Here is a 19866-nt window from a genome sequence, read left to right as displayed (position 1 = left end):
AATGTTTGGCAGTAATCTGGTTAAAAATTATTCAAAATTGTCTGCTTCTCGGATAGAAATAGAAAAAAATGCCAAATTGTGTCAATAAAAGAGATGACGGCATACCATTATCTTTGACTTGGAGACCTCTCTATTAAGAAAATATCGTCCGCTTCACCAGTGAATCAAAATCCTACTATCAGAAATGAAAATGTTCCTCTCCCCGCTATCTCCACACCAACCTCCACCCAAACCACGTCACCATCGACGATATAAAAGAACCGTCCTCTATCAGCATTGGATAGTGATCAGTGTAGTAGCGTCTTGGGGCTCGGGAGACTGAGACGTCGGAAGCCCTTAAGAAGACATCGAAGAGGATGTCGAAAGCTCGGTTCATAACAATAGACGCGGTTCAATCCAAAAGACTGTTGAGTTTAATATTAATTCTTGTAATAGTATTAAGCTTAGCTTCAGGTTTAATTGTACTAACCGCGGAAACCTTTCGAAACATTATAACATCGGGCATCTTTTGATTTTTCCAAGCAAATTACCTACATACATTCCTTTCCTTTTCCCCTTACATACTTTATCATTACTGGCGCAATTTCGTCCTCCCCACATGCTTTTCTTATTTTGATTATATTTATGGTTTCGTAAGGTAAGCTTTCCACTATTTAGTCTTCCTCTAAGTACTCTCCTGCCAGTTCGCCCCTAAATATTTCTGTATAATGTTTTTTCCAACAAACAGAACAAACAAAAAACAATTTTAATATCTCGGAATACTGAACTTAATTCTAGTACTTCAGTACTTAGCTACATATGCAGGTTGATTTAAAATATGTTGAGTAACGAAAGTTACAAGTTAACTTAGTGATATCAAAATTATCTGTTATCACCTTGAAGTAAAATATATAGGTCAAAGGGTTAGACTAGTTTTAATTTAGATTTAGAATGGTGACGAAAAAAAGTGATAGAAACGTATATAACAGTTTCAACTATTTAAAAAATATCACCCAATATATCTATTATTAATATAAACAATAATAAAACTTGTGAAATGGCGTGCACGTAAGATCTACATGCAATTAGGTTAGTAAATTTACAGCGAAAATAACCAATTTTAATTCCAAGTATTAGAGAAAAAGATAAGCAGTCTTTGCGGATATTAAAAGAGTTTCTATAACAATATAGTAAGAGTGCCCGCCGGCAAATTTTTTAGAGATTTATACTCTCGTGAAACTTCTTGTACGGCTTCTTTAGACCAAGTCTGCCAGAGTTTTCCTCGGTGACTTTTTTTGGTTCGGGGGTGTTTTCCCCCTATATTTTCCGAAACATGACCGTTTCACGACATGTGCAAAAATGATACATACTCTTGCCATATTTATTGAATGGCTTGATTTCAGTGAATAATAAAAGGAAATAATATTCTCTGACGCCATATATGGGACGGTAAGGGTGTCCACCCCTCCCCCCCCCCAAACATGACCGAAAAACGGTCAGTGCAAAAATGATAAATAACCAGTTAATTTTTTCTGTATGCCTTGCTTTAACGAGGAAACCAACGGTTCTATTATAGTCTGACACCAAGAGCAAGCCCTTTTTCCAGTCTGACGCGTCCAACGTGTCCTTCTCACGCCATCTCTAAAATGATCAATAAAATTTTTTTCAAACATGTTTCTATTTTAAATTAAATGGTGAATACATTTCATAACTTGTCGAATACTCAAAACGGGGCATATAGTGTAAGATTTCAAAAAAAAATATTTTTTAAAATATAATTTTTCAGTAGCACTTGGCCTAGTGTATGCGTCTATTTTTCAGATTAATTCTTTAATAAATAGGTGTTTTTTTTAAACATCTGTTGAGTGCTCTCTGCGGATGATTAGCTGCATGGTTTGGATTTCTCCAGCTAACAGCTATTGCCGTATCGTCAGCGTAAAGACTTAACAGGGATCCTGGTTCTTTTGGCGTGTCGGCCGTATAGATGGTGTACAAGTAAGGCGACAAAACAGCTCCCTGAGGCACACCTGCCTCCAGGGTCCCGACCTCGGACAGGGTTGCCCCTGTCCGAACTCTGAACCTTCTGTTGGCTAGGTACGATCCAAGGAGGCATGTCATCGCCTCGCTGTATCCCATGGTGTTCATTTTATAGATGAGTCCATCATGCCAGACCCTGTCAAATGCTTTACTGACGTCCAGAAATGCTGTTGCCGTGTACATTTTTTCGTTATATCCTTTAGTTGTGAATTCTGTGAAACGTAGAACTTGTAGTTCGCATGAATGTTCGCTTCTGAATCCAAATTGAGCTTCTGGTATGGTGCCTAATGCTTCCGATTCTTCATTGAGTCTTTTTAGTATAACTCTTTCCGCTATCTTGCTTATTGATGATAATAAGCTGATAGTTCTATAGTTTTGCGGAAAAGTGCCATCTTTCCCTGGTTTTTTGATCATAATTATATGTGCCTCCTTCCATCTGTCTGGGAAATATCTTAATTTGAGCATGTTGTTTACTATGTTCGTTATGTAGACAATAGCTTTGTTGGGTAGGTTTTTGAGTGCCCTGTTTGTGATGTTGTCAGGTCCTGGGGCTTTTTTGGCATTAGAGAGTTTAATTAGCTCTTTAATTTCATCAGGAGATGTATGAGTTATTCCTATTCTGCCCTTTCTTCTCTTTAATCTTCTAGCTGTTCTTTCTACCTCTTCTTCGAAGTCTATGTCTTCATTGGGATTTTCGTTGTTTCTGCATGCTCTTTCTAGTTCGTCCTTTAGGACTTCAGCTTTATCTCTCTCCGTATGAACAATCCCGTTTTCTCCGTGTAAGGGAGGTATGGGTTTCTTGTCCTGTCGGAGTATTTTCGATAGTTTCCAGAAGGCGGATTTGTTTGGGTCTAATTCTTGGATATAGTTGTCCCAATTTTCGCTTCTATGTTCTCGTAGTTGTCTTTTAACTTCCCTGTCTAGCTCATTTGCAATCCTTTTATCTTCTAGAGTTCTAGTACGGTAGGCTCTTCTTCTTTTTCTATTTTTTTCCTTTATTAGGTTTTGTAGTTCGAGACTAATATCTCCGAATCTTCCTTTTTGTCTGGTAGTGTTTTCGATTTTTGAGCTGGCATCGATAGCATTATTTATGGTTGTTTCTAATTTAGTTACACTGTCTTCTAGTTCTGTGATGTTGTTTATTGTTGGGATGTTACCGATGTTTTCGCTAAAAACCCTTCTGAAGTTTGACCAGTTTGTAATCTTCTTTTGGTGGGGCTGCAAATAGTTTAGTTCTATTGCACCCAGGGTCAGGACGATTAGATTGTGCGTTGAATCGCCTTCATTTAGAGATTGTATCTCGTGTTGTTGACCCACGTTGTGTAGGATTGCAATGTCTAGATGTGTTGGGAGTTGTCCGTGAAAACAGGTCGGTCCTGTTGGTCCGATCACGTAGGTGTTTGGTCTGTTTTCGAGATGGCCGCAAAGTCGTCTCCCGTTGTTATTGGTTGCTCTGTCGAACCATAGGGGAGATCTCGCATTAAGGTCTCCTATAATCACTGTGGGCTCTTCTGTATCGAGGATTAGGCTCAAGTCTTCATCGAATATCAAATCGTTAGGTCTGACATAAGCTGACACTATTTTTAGTGTTTCGTTGTTGGCCTTTAATCTGACTAGCGTGGCTTCCATTGTCACCAGTCCATCTGGTGTTGGTATGTGTTCATGTTCTAAGCCTTTTTTAACTAGTATGGCTGTTCCTCCTGATATCGCTCTATGGTCAGTTCTATAGATATCGTAGCCTGGGAATTTGGTTTTCTTCCTTTCCACTAATTTGGTTTCTTGAAGGGCTACGATATCGAGCTCTAATCTGTTGATCATCTCATCCAAAAGGTTGAGTTTTTTGAAAATTCCACCGGAATTCCAGGACCCTATGCGTAGATCCTCCGTACGGTTCGCTAGCATTGTCGATTTATTTCTCCGAATGCAGTCATCATCTTTGTAGCTCTGTCCATCATGGACATCATCTCCATCATTTTTTTGTTATATTCCGTGTGGAATGTAGCAATAAGAGTAGCGGCGTCATTCATTGTGGGAGCTGCTTCTTCTGGGGTTGTTTTAGCTGCTTGAGCGTAGCTAAAGCTCGTGGAAGTTGTTGCTGGTTTTATTGGCCTGCTCGCCGGTTTTACTGGGGCAGGGGTCTTCTTTTTAGGAGCTTTTGAGCATCCTCTGTAGTTAGCCGTGTGCGCTTGATCGCAGTTGGCACATTTGGGAGCCGTTTCTCTACTCTTCTCGCAGTCGTTGCTGAGATGATTTTCACCACACTTCACGCATCTGGAGCTGCAGTGACAAGCCTTGGAACTGTGGTAATATCCCTGACAGTTAAAGCACTGTAGGGTGTCCTTCGTTATTTTAAGTTCGTCTTCGAAACGAACCCTCATGTAGCACAGGTTTGTAACTTTTCTTATTTTCTGTATGTCATCCTCTTTGAGGGTGATCATGAAGAAAGGCAGTATTTGTTTACCTTCTTTTTTGGAGTACATGTTGCTGACTCTTGTTACGTCAACATCCTTTTGTTTTAATTCATTTAGAATTAATTCTGTATTTGTGCTTGCAGAAAGCCCTTTTAGTATTACCCTCTTTAGTTTCTCACTGTCTATTGGGTAGGCAATATACTCTACCTTCGGTGTGTATTCTTCTAGTATTTTAACTACTCCTAGGTAGTCTTCCCTGGTTTTCGTATTTATTACGATTGATCTTCCGGATCTGGCAAATTTATTGTCAGAAAAGATACCTTGTTTAGCCGCTTTCTGCAGGATCGCTTGGTGTTCTGCGACTGTCTTTAGTATGATCGCAGGAGGTTTAGGTCTTTTAACCTCTACAGGTATCTGAGGGGCATCGTTGATTTCTTTATCAACTTGGGTTACCTTTTGTGGCTCCAAGTTTTTCTGGGCTTTTCTTTGCTCACTTCTTCTTTGAGTGTCTTTGGCGGCTTTAGTGAGCGCTTCGTCGTTCCTTTCTTGAATCTTTTGAGTTTGTTTTTCAACAACACTCAAAGATTTTTTTGGATTCTCGCTACTGTTTGTTGATTTATCAGTAACGGTGCCTTTTTTTGCTTTTTCTTTTTTCTGGACTTTTGTCCAACCTGCGTCGTTTTTTTCTTTTACCTGTGCTTTTTCCTTAGGCTTTACTGCACCTCCAGACGTAGAGGGAGTGGTTTTTTCCATCATTTGTGGGGTTTCCTTTGGTTTGTGTATCACCCACATTTCTGCATCTCTTTTCTTTTCTGTTTCCATCATTTTTTCATTCCTCTCGGTCAGAGCCATTATATGGCCGACCAATTTCTTAATTTCTTCGTCCTTTGCCTGATTTTCTTTTCTTAACTCAGTCATTTGAGTTAAGAGGTCTTGTATTTGGGCTTGTGCCTGTTTTTCTCTTTGGCGGCTCTCTTTTTGGAGCTGCCTGATTTGCTCTGTCAGTAGATCTACTGACTTATAGAGGCCACTGTCGTCCTTCTCTTTTGATTTTTTACTTGCTTCCTCTTCTTCTGAAGAGTCAGCGGTAGCAGGCCTTTGTCGCTTCTTTTTTTTGCCTACCTCCGGCTCGGCATCGTTGCTGGTGGAGATGATGTCCACTTTGGGGTCTTTCATTTCGATGAAATCTAATGGGGGCGGGGCTTCTACGCTTAAAACTGCGTCAGACTTGGCGTTCAGTTGTTCGTCCGTCTGAACGTTCAGGGCTTCGTCCGACTGGACGTTCAAGGATTCGTCCGACTGGACAGTTGTTTCGGTCGATTCGGTGGCCGGGCTCAGCTCCTCGTCGGGGGTGACCTCCATGGTGGTTGAGACGCTATCGTCTGTTTCCACCTCGCTGTAATTTTCTTCTTCGTTCGGAATGAACGATTCATCATCTGAGGTATCTTCGATGATCTCGGCTTCAGGGGATAATTTAGAAGTGAATTCGTTATAAAGTTTTATTGCTGAAGCAACCGTAGGGGTGAGTGACTCGGGATAGTCACCTTCTTCTTTTTCTTGTGATGTCACCTGCGTGACATCACTTTTTTGGGGGGGAATTTCACTCATCTTGCCGTAAGGCAGTGAACATAAGTGTTCAAAACTAAAATTGGAGTTTATTACTCAGACGACTCTGTTTTTTTCTCTCCGCCAAGCCGCTGCCTGACGGTTTTCTTGGGTGTCGTCCCAGCAACCTCACGGTAGTTCACTCCCTGATTTCTCAGGGAGGGATCCTCTTGAAGTTTCTCTCACCTCAGAGGCAGGGGCCGTTTCTGTCCGACTTAGAATACAAATTACTAAGCCTTACAGTGTCATCCCTGTCGACCCACTGAGATGAACCCGAATTTTTCGTAAACACGAAGCTATCAAAAGCCTCCTACGAGGAGCCCATAAAGGCAACCCCTCGAGGTTTAACTTAATGACAGCCTCGCATCCACTCTTCGCTTATTTGAGAAACAAGTGCCTGTGTCACGCACGGTGTCTTACACACCGGGAGCTGAGAAGCTCCGTTGGCAACAGGTCAGTTGTCCCCACCTAAGCACACTTCGCTGACTCGCGTCCGTATCGTCCGACTGCTAGAGCCGAACTGTATTTCGCGCTTCTAAGCGTCGGAGAAATATGTATACGTGTGAGTAAAGGTCGTGGCATATTATCGTGCACGTTGCGTTTCCAGCACATAGCGTTTAGTTTCCGAAAAATATAATTTAAATGGTTTTAAATATGAATAACGCACACTGTCCGGGACATAGGTCGTAACCGGTTGGTAAGGATAACGTGCATTAGATGTCCGTCGTTCTCCCCTTGTTTTTTATTTAGGAACTTGTTTGATTTTGATATAGAGTATTTAAAAAAATAATTTTCGAGGCTATTTTGTCATTTATGCATGTGTTTTTATTGCTTTGTGACAATTATTCACGGAAGTGATAAACAAGTAGGACTTTTGTACGAAAGTGATACCTCTTCTTTTTAAAAATACTTTTTCGTTTGATATGTATGGCTTCGTTAAATGTAGTATTTTGTTTTTTAACTGAAGGTGAAATTAAATTTAAAACATATTTAAACTGAATCCTATTCATTCTAAAATAATTGTTAAACCTATTAATTATTATTAAATTCCTATTAAAAACAGCCTCGAAAATTATTTTTTTTAAATACTCTGTATCAAAATCAAACAAATACCTAAATAAACAACAAGGGGAAAACGACGGGTATCTAATTAATATTATCCTTACAAACCGGTTACGACTCGTTACGCAGCCGTCGGCATCAGTAAAATATTGTGTTCGAATATACTGAACAAGTGTCTGAAACGCAATGTTCCGGACAGTGTGCGTTGTTCATATTTAAAACCATTTAAATTATATTTTTCGGAAACGATATGTGCTGGAAACGCAACGTGCACGATAATATGCCACGACCTTAAGAATACTGGTTTTGATGTGCGTGACATTATTTTTCGGATATCACCATATGGGCGGTAAGGGCTTGTCAAAGTATGGCCACTTATACACTCCCACAGTGCGTTACAGAGGGTTTTCGACCAGTCTAATCGAAGTACTCTCTGCGTATCTTCCATCTTAGTTGATAATTACTATCTATTACACAAGGAATAAATGAAACACAAGGGTGGCAGGAGACAAGGTCCAGCCACAGAGTCTAAAACGTTCGCAGAACCGAAGCAAAGCCCCGAAAATGGGGATAAAGTTGGCATTTCCAAAAAATGGGGATAAAGTTGGCAATAGCTCTTACCATCTGTCATGTTTTCACGGGCAATGATTATAATCCCTCTTTTTTTAGGAAAGGCAAAAAAGGCCATTTAAACTTTTAAAAAGCAATATAAATTATCAAAATGCTTTCCTGCAACTTCTGGAGATTTCTCCTCCAGAAATGACTATTAATCATGGCGTTTTTCATGACATTGAAAAGTATGTGTGCAAATTGTATTCTGTAAAATCGACTGATGTCACTTAAGCGAGAGTTGAGCTTTTTGACAAAGCATTTTCATACTCTGGGTGGACATTGATTGATAATGAATATGTCCATGTCCATTCGATGGTCCCCAAAGCCCTTCGTTTAAGAATATAACATCTGCTGGTGAAGGTAAATTAACATTATGTAATATACATTTTTGAAATATTTAATTCAGTTCCTTAAAAATAAATACAATTGGTAAATTTCAGATTCTGAAAATGAAATCGCAGAGTCAGAAAATGAGGAATCTGACCATGCCAGTGAAGACTCTGGCGATGATGAAGAAAGTGAAGAAAAATGCCTTTATAATTTTTTTTACTATTTTTTTATGCTTTTGCAATTTTTCAACTATTTTTTTTATTTTCGTAATTTTTTTACTATTTCTGACAATTATTATTGTATTTTTATACGTTTTTTTATATAAATAAAAATTAATCTTTATAAAGAATATTCATTCAATTTATGGATATTATATGGCACGTATTCGTAATAATATTAACTTTTATTAAAATTTTTTTAACTACAATTTTTTGATAAATAAACAATTTTATTCTTAACAAATAATTTAAATCATATGCATCATATTATATAAATTACTCATGTTTTAAAATTTTACTAGTGTTTCGCGAAACAAAAATTCCTTGATTAATGTTGCAGTTTTAAGTTTTAACATATGTAATATACTATATTAATTAAATCATTAGAATAATGCAAAAATACACATACATAATTTATAAAGTATTCGAAATGCAATTTTAATAATAATATTAGATGTAAAATTAATTTGCTGCATTAATTAATATTATGTATGATTACTAAAAGTTCATTACGATCATAAAAGAAAAATTGGGTTTTTGCGTCAGACTCGAGTTATGCTCCAATTTAAACGTCAGACTTTTCTAGCATTCATTAAGTATTGGTTTTTTTAACAACATATTCTTCTTCTTCTCGTGCCACTCCTAGCGGAGATTGGAAATCATCATGGCCACTGCGACTTTGTTAGCAGCGCGCCTAAAAAGTTCAATCGAACTACACCCGAACCATTCACGTAGATTACGAAGCCACGATATTTTTCTTCTTCCCACACTTCTTTTGCCCTTAATTTTGCCCTGCATGATATTTCTTAAAAGTTCGTACTTTTCACCTCTCACAATGTGCCCCAAGTATTCCATCTTTCTAGTTTTTATCTCATTTAGAATTTCGCATCTTTTGTCTAAAGTTTGGAGTACTTGCGTGTTAGTGACGCGGTCCATCCATGATATTCTGAGAATGCGCCTATAGCACCACATCTCGAAAGCTTCGATGTTTTTTGTGGTCAACTGTTTTAGTGTCCAAGCCTCTACTCCATACAACAGGGTAGAAAAGACATAACACCGCAGCATTCGTATTCGTAACTTTATATTGATATCACGATTGCAAAAGAGTTTGCGCATTCTATTAAAGACTGATCTAGCGATTTCTATTCTACATCTAATCTCTTTTGTTTGATCAGTATCGTCTGTGATCCAAGCACCTAGATATTTATAACAGGACACACGCTCAATCGTTGTATTGTCTATTACAAGATTAGCTCTGATGTTCTTTGATTTCGTGATTACCATAAATTTAGTTTTTTTCAAATTAATTTTCAAGCCGTAACTGTTACAGTATATATTGAGACTTTGAACGAGATGTTGTAGTTCTACTAGCGTTCCCGTTAGGAGAACCGTATCGTCAGCATACCTTATATTGTTGATCGTCTCACCATTTATTATCAGACCAAGATCTTCTTCCTCGAGTGCTTGTTCACAAATAGCTTCACTATACAGATTAAATAAAAGTGGCGACAAGATGCATCCCTGCCGGACTCCTCGACGGATTTGAATTTCTTCTGTTAGCCTACCCTCAACCTTCACATTTGCTGTTTGATTCCAATATAGGTTGCATATAATTCGAATATCTCGGCTGTCTATATTTTTCTTTATTAGAATTTGTCTTAGTGGTTCATGTTGTACTTTGTCAAAGGCCTTTTCGAAATCAATAAAGCAGGTGTAAATTTCTTGGTTCATGTCTAAGCATCTCTGTGAGAGAACGTTCATTGCAAACAGAGCCTCCCTTGTACCCAGCCCTTTTCTGAATCCCATCTGAGTGTTACTGATGTCTACGTCTAATTTCCTATAGATCCTATTATGGATTATTTTCAGGAACAGTTTTAGAGCATGACTCATCAAAGCTATCGTACGATATTCGCTGCATTCCCTTGTATTTGCCTTTTTTGGCAGTAGTATAAAGGTCGAACGGAGCCATTCCCTAGGTATTATTCCAGTTCTATATATTGTGTTAAATAGATCTAGGAGTATTTTAATAGATTCATCGTCCATGAGTTTGAGCAGTTCTACGGGAATTTCATCAGGACCGGGGGCCTTACCACTTTTCGCTTGTTTGATTGCATAATCTATTTCTTCTCTGATTATATCAGGCCCTGTATCATCTATATATTCGTTTGAGATTTCTTGTCTATCTTTGTCATCAAAAAGTTGTGATATGTATTCTGTCCATCGATTCATTTTTTGTTGTAAATCTGTTATGAGTAAACCATCTGTATCTTTGATCTGTCCTGTCTGTGTTGTTCTTCTCCTTCCTGTCATTTCTTTAATCTTTTTGTGTACATTAAAAAAGTCATATTTTCGCTCCAGTTGTTCCAACTCCTGGCATTGCTCACTTAGCCATCTTTCTCTAGCTTCTCTTATTTTCTTTTTTATCAGTTTATCTGTTTCTTTGTATCTTATCGGATTATTTGTTTTGTGTACCCTTCTTTCACACATCAACTGTAGTATTTCCTCATTCATCCATTCTTTATGTTTCCTTTCTTTCGGTGTTAAATTTTCTCTCCCTGCCAGCATTACGGCATGTTTAATATTCTCCCATTTTTGGTCTATGTTATCAGTATTTCTATTCAGTTTCTCTATATTTTGTAAATTTTCTTTGATGTTCACTATTGTTTTCTCTTTTATATGTTGTTCATTCAGTCTTCTCACGTCAATTTGTTTCTGTATATATATATATATATATATATACAGATATATATATATATATATATATATATATATATATATATATCTGTATATATATATATATATATATATATATATATATATATATATATATATATCGATATTTGATGACTATTAATCATTTTAGAGATGGCATGAGAAGGTCACGTTTGACGCGTCAGACTGGAAAAAGGGCTTGCTCTTGGTGTCAGACAATAATAGAACCGTTAGTTTCCTCGCTAAAGCAAGGCATACAGAAAAAATTAACTGGTTATTAATCATTTTTGCACTGACCGTTTTTCGGTCATGTTTGGGGGGGTGGACACCCTTACCGTCCTATCTATGAGGTCAGAGAATATTATTTCCTTTTATTATTCACTGAAATCAAGCCATTCAATAAATATGGCAAGAGTATGTATCATTTTTGCACATGTCGTGCAACGGTCATGTTTCGGAAAATATAGGGGGAAAACGCCTCCTAACCAAAAAAAGTCACAGAGGAAAACTCTGGCAGACTTGGTCTAAGGAATCCGTACAAGATACAAGAGAGTATAAATCTCTAAAAAAGTTGCCGGCGGGCACTCTAACTAATAGTAAATGTTTTGAAAAGTGGTGTTGGTGAAACAAAATTTAGTGTTCTGTAATCTATTCTATCTATATATCTAACCGTTGATTGAATATCCGAATTCGGATATTCAATCAACGATCTAACTAAACAGATTTATAATCTGAGAGATCTATGTCTACTCTATAATCTTATAGACCTAATTTAGCTACTTTCAGTTTACCATCATGTGTTTAATTAGGCAGAAAACCTCGGCTTGTCCAAACAAAAATGCTAAAAACAAAAATGTCTGCGATTTTTTGGATAAGCACGAACGTGTACGTGTCGCCACGGTAGAAGGATCAAGATGTCACGCTCACGTAAAAATTTGCTGAGAATCTGTTTTAAACAAATTGCAAATTTTACTTTAAAATAAGTTTATTTGACGTTTCGATTTCCACGTCGGAAATCGTTCTCAAAATACAAAACAATAATAATTTAAACAAATTTTGTTTTTCTTACTTTTTAAAAAAATTCTTCTAATAATTTAATTTTACCTGACTCCTGACTCATTCATATTGCTAATTCAGACATAAATTATACATTTTAAATTAGATGCGTTAAAAATAATATTGTTAATATTTTTGAGTTGGGTTTTTGGGACGACTTACGAACTTAGGAAAAAAAGAAGAGGAACAAACCAGGAAGTATTTAGTTTTAAATTTAGTTTACTCTCAATATTACCACTATTATACCTACATCTTATATCTATACAGTGAGGAGCGTTATGAAATAAATTTATTTTACGAGGTTATGCGACTTTTGAGATAAATCCTGAAAAAAGCCAATTTTTATTTTTAAATTATAATTTTTTTAAATATATATATATATATATATATATATATATATATATATATATATATATATATATATATATATATATATATATATATGTTAAATCACTAATCACGTATTTGACTTTTTAAAAAAAGAACTTTATTTGTTACAAATTAAATATTAAATAATAGTACAAAATTAAATTAATTTAAAATAACTAAAAACTGGACTGGTCGAAGTTGCAGCTAAGAGTGTTTCCGGCATCTGAAAATGGCAATTTATATGTTTGGTATGAAGTGCTGAATCGCTGTTCCCATGAATATTGGCCAACGGCTCGTCCAAAGTTCTAATGCGTGCTCAGCGGTTTCTATGGGAATGGGATGATGAAATCTGAAGTCGGCGAACTTAAGCTAGTTGAAGGTTAATATTTTCTCATATAACAGCTCCCCTTATTAGTGAAAAGTCAATGCCATTGCTTTGACTTTTACAGAGTAATTGGTGTTTCTGCTTCGCTTTCCTGTTGGACATTGGGTCTTCTTCTGAAGGAGGTTAAGCTTTGAAGTTTCTGTCTAATGGAATTTCTGCGTGGTAGTGGAGTTGGAGGCTGATCCTGGGACAAGGAGATTGCAATTTTTGGGAATATTTTGGTTCGGTATTTGCAGAGAAAGTATAAGATAACTAGGATAATAATCAGGGATAAGGTTAATATAGTGAATAAGGGTAGATGTTCCTCAATGAATGATTGGCTCATAATATGGTCCAGTTCTTCTGAATATTGGTCCAATTTGTGTTGTGCAATATTTAAGTCATCTACGTTGATTTTACTGAGTTTTAGTGGTTTCAATTTTGATAGGTGACTCTTTGTCTCAAAATGGTCACAGCATCTGTAGGGTACGTTAACTGGGTGACTTCTATACGTGATATTTGTATGTTTCTCAATTTGGTCTCTAGCATGAATTCTGGTACTGCCGATGAATGCAATACATTCGGGAATTAATCTCAAGATTGAATTTGTTTTGATTATTTGTGTAGTGACGTCTTTTCTTGCACATTTGATTGTTACTGGTAAGGGATCGGAAATGGTTAGTAACCATAAATTTCGGTCAATTTCTTGTACATTGTAACCTTGTGCCAAGAGCATGGACATCTGGCAAGTTTTTGGTAAGTTGCTGAGAGGTTTCAAAAGCTGGGCTTCACATATAGCATCTGTGTCTATGGGATACGGAAGAATGTCTGTACACATTCTTTGGTTTTGACTGATTTGTTTGCATTTTTCGGTGTCCATGGGTAAGACATATGAAATTGAATCATCATCTCGCGCTATGTATTTATGAACAGTTGAAAGTATATGATGAAAACCAGTTTGATTATCTAATATTGGTATTGAATATAATTGATACAAGGTGAATATTTCGGGATCAACTAACGGAATTTCGAGGACGAAAACAATTTTTGAATCAAGCTGATAAGCTTGCAGTTTTATTATGTCAATATACTGAGCTATATTTGACATGTACGTGGGTAGAGGCAATACGTTATTTTGTAATGACTGTGAGATTTCTTTTAATGCGTCCATTAAGTCTATGGGCGAAATAATAGAACTATGTAGAATTTGCAGGCGAGAGAATGTGATAGAATTTAGTATATCATTTAAATAATTTTCTAAAAATACGTAGCTTTCCATTAAGGACTCACATAAATCTAGTATTTGTAATTGTGCTTGGTAAAAGGAGATGTCATTATTAATGTCCAGAAGTGTAGTCTCGATAGTTTTTAAGTCTTTGTTAAAAGTTTCTTCGTCTATTTGCAATTTTTGAATTGTACTGTTGAAAGTTCTTATAACTGAAGTGGTAACAGATATTTGATTTTTTAGGAGATTTTCAATTTGAGTTTCATCGGAATTTATCTTATTTATACATTTATTAAAGTATTCGCCATCAGAGGCGTCTAGATTTCCAGTAATAGATTTCCAGATTGTTCCAATACCATTTACTAAACCGCGTTTTAGGCGTTTATTATAAGGTACTGTGTCAGAGGTTATTTCTTTATATTTTAAATTAACAGAGTTTGAGATTTGTTTTAGCAGACTAACATGTGTCTGTACTTCGGCTTGAAAGGCAAGTTTTCTCGGTGTATCCACGTTAATAAATTTTTCTAACAGGTTTTCCAAAATTCTGTCATTATTGGATATTGTAGTTTTGATAGGTAATAATTCTTTGTAAACAAGTAAAGTCCATTTGTCATTAGATATTCGTATAGTTCCTTTTTCATGAAAAAATATTCCAATTGTGTTATTAATTGGAGTGAGGAGAATTTGGGATTGGACGATAGGAAGGAGTCCATAGAATCTGTAAAGGAAAATTATTCAAAATAAGGTTTGAGTCTGTCAAAATTTACTTTAGAGGTTTGGTTAGTTTTGGGGTTAAGGATAATTGCGGAATTTGTAAAAACTTCTTGAATTTCGAAAGGTCCATTAAAAAGATTATCCGATTTTGATTTAATTTGGGATTCTTTTACGTAAACTTTGTCACCAATTTTAAAATCAGGTCTTCGTTCTGAAATATTCTCGTCAAATCTTACTTTCGCCTTTTCTTTCTGTCTTTCTGTTTTTGCTCTGGCTACTCTGTAAAAATATTCCATGCGGTTATTCAGGTCTCGAATATATTTACTCATTAGTGTTTTTTGATTGTATAGAGTTTCTGGTGGTCGGCCTGCAGTGTGCCCAAATATAAGTTCATATGGTGTGAAACCGTGGGTCTTATTCTTTGTGTTGTTATAGCATATTATTGCATAAGGAAGTATAGTGAAGGGATGATCGTTTGGGTTCTCGGCTTGATTTGCTCTAATCATTTCTGAGAGTGTGGCATGAAACCTTTCTATAGATCCATTAGATTGTGGATGGTTAACGCTAGAAAATGTTAGTTTAATGTCGTATAATTCGCATAGATCTTTGATTATAGCATTCTCGAATTCTCGACCGCAGTCACAATGAATTCTTAGTGGTGTTCCATAGTGTTGAAAAAAGAGTAGGAGTGTCTTGACTACTGTTACTGCCTTTTTGTCTTCCAAAGGATAGGCTTGCGTGAATTTTGTCAATTCGTCACGAATAGTTAAAGCGTAGTTCCTAGTAGGGTATTCGAATATATCCATATTTATTCTTTCGAATGGTGTTTTTGGAGTTTCTGTTATGACCAGTGGTCCACTTAAGTTTTTCCTGCAAATCTTAACTTTTTGGCAAATTTCACATGCTTTTACAAATTTCTCTACATCTTTTGTTAAATTCTTCCAATTGTATTTCTGCTTTATTCTTCTGACAGTTTCGTTTATTCCTCGATGTAAATTGTTTTTACCGCAATGGTAATGATCTAAAATTTGAGGGATTTCGTCTTCGCTGGCTGTTTTAATTATATTTTGACAGATTCTTAATTTTAGTTCTTTGTCAGCAAAAATATAAGAAAATATCTCTAGGATAGGTAGTTCGAGATTATTTTCGACGCAATATATTTTTGATTCATCGAATTGATCTTTATTTGCAAAAAGTACAAGAAACAAGTGTGATATTACTCGTTCGGGATCAAACGGTAATGGTATAATAAAATATTTTCGATCTTTTACAGTTTTGCTGTGTACAATATTAATTCTTCGGTTACTATATTCCATGTTTTCTTCGAATATGTCATTCATTATGTTCTCGTGGAGTTCTTTAAGTTTATTTTGCCAAAAAAATGTAACAATATTTTTGTTGGATTTGTCTAATAAGTCCGTATTCGATGTTTCAATTTTAGAATAATCTATTATTGACTTTGTTCTATACAGTTCGATAAACTTGTCAAGTTCTTCGGACATTTTTTCTATATTTTCTTCATCGTCGTCGTCGTTTTCTTGAGTTTCCGTGTCATCTTCATTCGATGCATGTAATGAGATTTTTGATTGAAAGTTTGCACAATCCTTGAAATGGTTAATCTTTATCCTTGAGAGGGCATCTGCATTTCTGTTTATTTTTCCTGCGCGATGTTCTATTTTATAATTGTATTCTTCGAGTTTTAGGCGCCAACGCGCTAATCGGCTTCCGGGATCTTTTATCGAGAAAAGCCATGTAAGGGGTCGATGATCGGTAATCAGGGTGAATTTTCGGCCAAAAAGATATGGTCTAAAATGTTTGACTGCCCATACGATAGCTAATAGTTCTCTCTCTATAGTCGAATATTTTGTTTCGGCACCGCATAATGTTCTGGAGGCATAAGCTATGGGTAAATCTTTTCCAATAGGGCCTTGCGATAGAACAGCTCCAATCGCGAATGCACTAGCGTCAGTTGTTAGTAAAAATGGTTCCTCAAAATTGGGATATATAAGTATTGGATCTGAAGTTAAAATATTTTTGAGTTCGTTAAAGGCTTCTTTGCAATCAGAATTAAAAATAAAAGGTACGTCTTTCTGAAGTAGTTTCGTAAGGGGTTTAGAAATTTTGGCAAAATTTGGAATAAATCTTCTATAGTAACCGGCTAAGCCTAAGAATGACTTTATTTCTTTGGTGTTCTTTGGTTCCGGGAAGTTTTTGATGCAAGATATTTTAGCTGGATTTGTTTTTACACCATTTTCTGTTACAAGGTGGCCCAATATGCTACTTCTTTTCTTAAAAATTCGCACTTGTCTGGCTGTATTTTTAAATTTGATTTTCGTAACCTTTTAAAAACTTCTGTTAGTCGTGACATGTGATCATGAATAGTGGGTGAGTAGATAATTATGTCATCCATATACACTAAACATCTTTCGTTTTGTATTCCTAAGAGGATGTTGTCCATTACTCTCTGGAAAGTAGATGGAGCATTCATTAGTCCGAATGGCATGCGGACAAATTCGTAATGTCCATTTTCGACAGAAAAGGCCGTTTTCTGGATGTCTTGTGGCTCGATTTCAATCTGGTGAAATCCAGACGCTAAATCTAGTGTTGTGAAGTATTGGCATCTTCCTAGTTGGTCCAATAGTTCTGATATTTGTGGTAGAGGATAACGGTCTTGTACTGTGAGTTCGTTGAGTTTTCGATAATCAATAACAACTCGCCATTTTTGTTTTCCTGACGCATCTAATTTCTTCGGTACGACCCAGACTGGACTCGACCAGGGCGAGACACTTTTCTGGATTATTCCTTCTTCTAACATTTTATTAATTTGCGTCTTTACCTCTTCCTTGTGTATTTGAGGATATCTATAGGATTTAGTGAAGATAGGTTTAGCGTTGTTTGTTTCGATTTTGTGCTTGATTTCGTTTGTGAAGGTCAGTTTGTCGCCTTCGACATAAAATATATCTGCGTATTCAGTACATATATCTAGAATTAGTTCTTGTTCTTCGCAATTTAGATGATCAATTCTTAGTTGTTCTTTAATTATTCGTGTTCTATCTACTACGGGTTCTTCAAAATCATTTCCGTTGTAGGATAGGATTGTCTCCGAATTTTTGAAAGGTTCGATTGAAATGTCTGAAAATTCGATTGTCTTCGGCATAGCATTAGCATTTAGTACGGAAGTTAAGAATTCTCCATTTTCATCTACATGGACTAATGCATGAGGTAATCTAACTTTTTCTATTTCTTGAGCTGATAATATGGCATCTGTATTTGATAAGTTGCATTTTAGTCTGCATATTTGTTCGGTCCGGCTGTCAATGGTAATTCTGTTTTTTCCTTTTATTCGTTTTCTCTCTGGTCTTTCAAGATTTTTGTCTTGATCTCGGTTTTTTACGATAGTATATTTTTCATTTATAGGGTTTTGATATTTTAAATTTGATTCCTGTTTAGAATCTGATTTAATTTTTATTTTAGGTTCGTTTTGTCTTATTTCTGTGGGGTGTGTCGGTGTTTTGTCTTTAGGAGGTGTGTTTGTCTCGTGTCCTACTTTGTGAAGGGTGACAGTTTTAAAATTTGTATGCAACTGTCGGGATTTAAGATCTATTACGCATTCATAATGATCTAGAAAGTCTAGGCCTATTATGCCATCGAAATCAATGTCTAGATTGAAAATAAAGACTTTGTGAGGATTATCGGCAGTGAAGGGAATCAGGACAGATTCTGTTATTAACAATTTTTGATCGGTTATACCTTGAATAGTAACGTTTTCAGGAAATCTATTATGATAATTGCGTGCTGTGTTTTCTTTGAAAACAGTGATTCCAGCACCTGTGTCGATTAAAAGTTTAAAAGTGTTGGTAGCATCGTTAATGTAATATAAATTTTTGGAACTCATTGTATGAAATGGGGTTACATGAATGTCTGTTCGGGAAAATTGAGATCCGGATGAAAGTTGTCCAGGTTGAGTGCTTGGATTTGTTCTTGGATATTCGTAATATCCGTTGAGGGGTTCGTATGATTGGGAGGATGATTTTGATTCTGAAGTGAAAGAAAATCCTGATAATTTTGTGTGTTATTGGTTTCGTAAATGTTATCAGTTTGTGGATTATTTTCTGTATAATAATCCGTTTCATAGTTTTCATAGTTATCGGTATTATAATAATTATCTGTATAGTAATCGTCTGTATAATAGTTAGTCGTCATTTCATCAGGGTATTCGTTTAAAACATGTGCTCTTTGGAAGTTTGGGTTTCTTTGAATAACAGATGGACGATTTTGATTTTGAGATGAAAAGGAAGGTCTCTGTTGGTTGAAATTTGGATTATTGGACGAATATTGATTCCTATTAGGGTTCTGATTGTTTTGATAGTTGTTAGGTCCATTATTATATTGGTTTTGGTAACCGTGTGGCCTAGAAAAAGTTTGGTTTGGCTGTACGAAACGTGAAGAGCGGCATTCACTATTTAGATGACCAATGCGGCCACAATTTGTACATTTTGTAAACTGAGATGAGGGTCTTCTCATTGGTTGAGAGGGTTTAGGAATAGTTGATCTAGAATTAGATTTTTGTTCTTCAAAATATGACAATTGAAGTTCGCGTCTAATACGATTGCTTGCTTCAATGAGATCTTTTGGATTACTAGCCCTAATAATTTGTCCTAGACGAGGTTCTAAACCGGTTAAAAGTGTGTTTAGGGCCATGGTATCGATTAAATCACATTGGGCAGTTTTTTGATCTGGGGATAAATTTGCTATTTGGATCGAGGCGTGCATTTTTGCATTCAAGACTTGTAAACGGTTAAAGAAAGTTAGCGGAGATTCGTTAGATAGTTGTCTTAGTCTTTGTAAGTCTTGTATTAAGGAGGTCAGGTCTCTACTGTCTCCGAAATGTAGATTTAGTAATTGTTTTATTTCTGTATAAGAAATTGGTTTTCTAGAATTAATAAGCTGTGCAGCTTTACCTTTGAGTTTATTTTTTACGTGAATCGTTAATAGAACGCGCTGATCGCCTGTGGCCATTTTAAAAGCACAGTCGCACGCATCTAAAAATGTAGAAAGAGAAATCGGATCGCCTTCAAATTCTGGGATAATAGAAAATATTTCCGAAAGCTTGTATGGTTCGATTTCTTGTTGAGTCTGGGAACGTGTCTCAGGCATTTTTCGAGATATTTT

Source organism: Diabrotica undecimpunctata, chromosome 7 (genome assembly GCF_040954645.1).
Source record: "Diabrotica undecimpunctata isolate CICGRU chromosome 7, icDiaUnde3, whole genome shotgun sequence".
Lineage (NCBI taxonomy): Eukaryota > Metazoa > Arthropoda > Insecta > Coleoptera > Chrysomelidae > Diabrotica > Diabrotica undecimpunctata.
Note: the sequence above shows the minus strand (reverse complement) of the source record.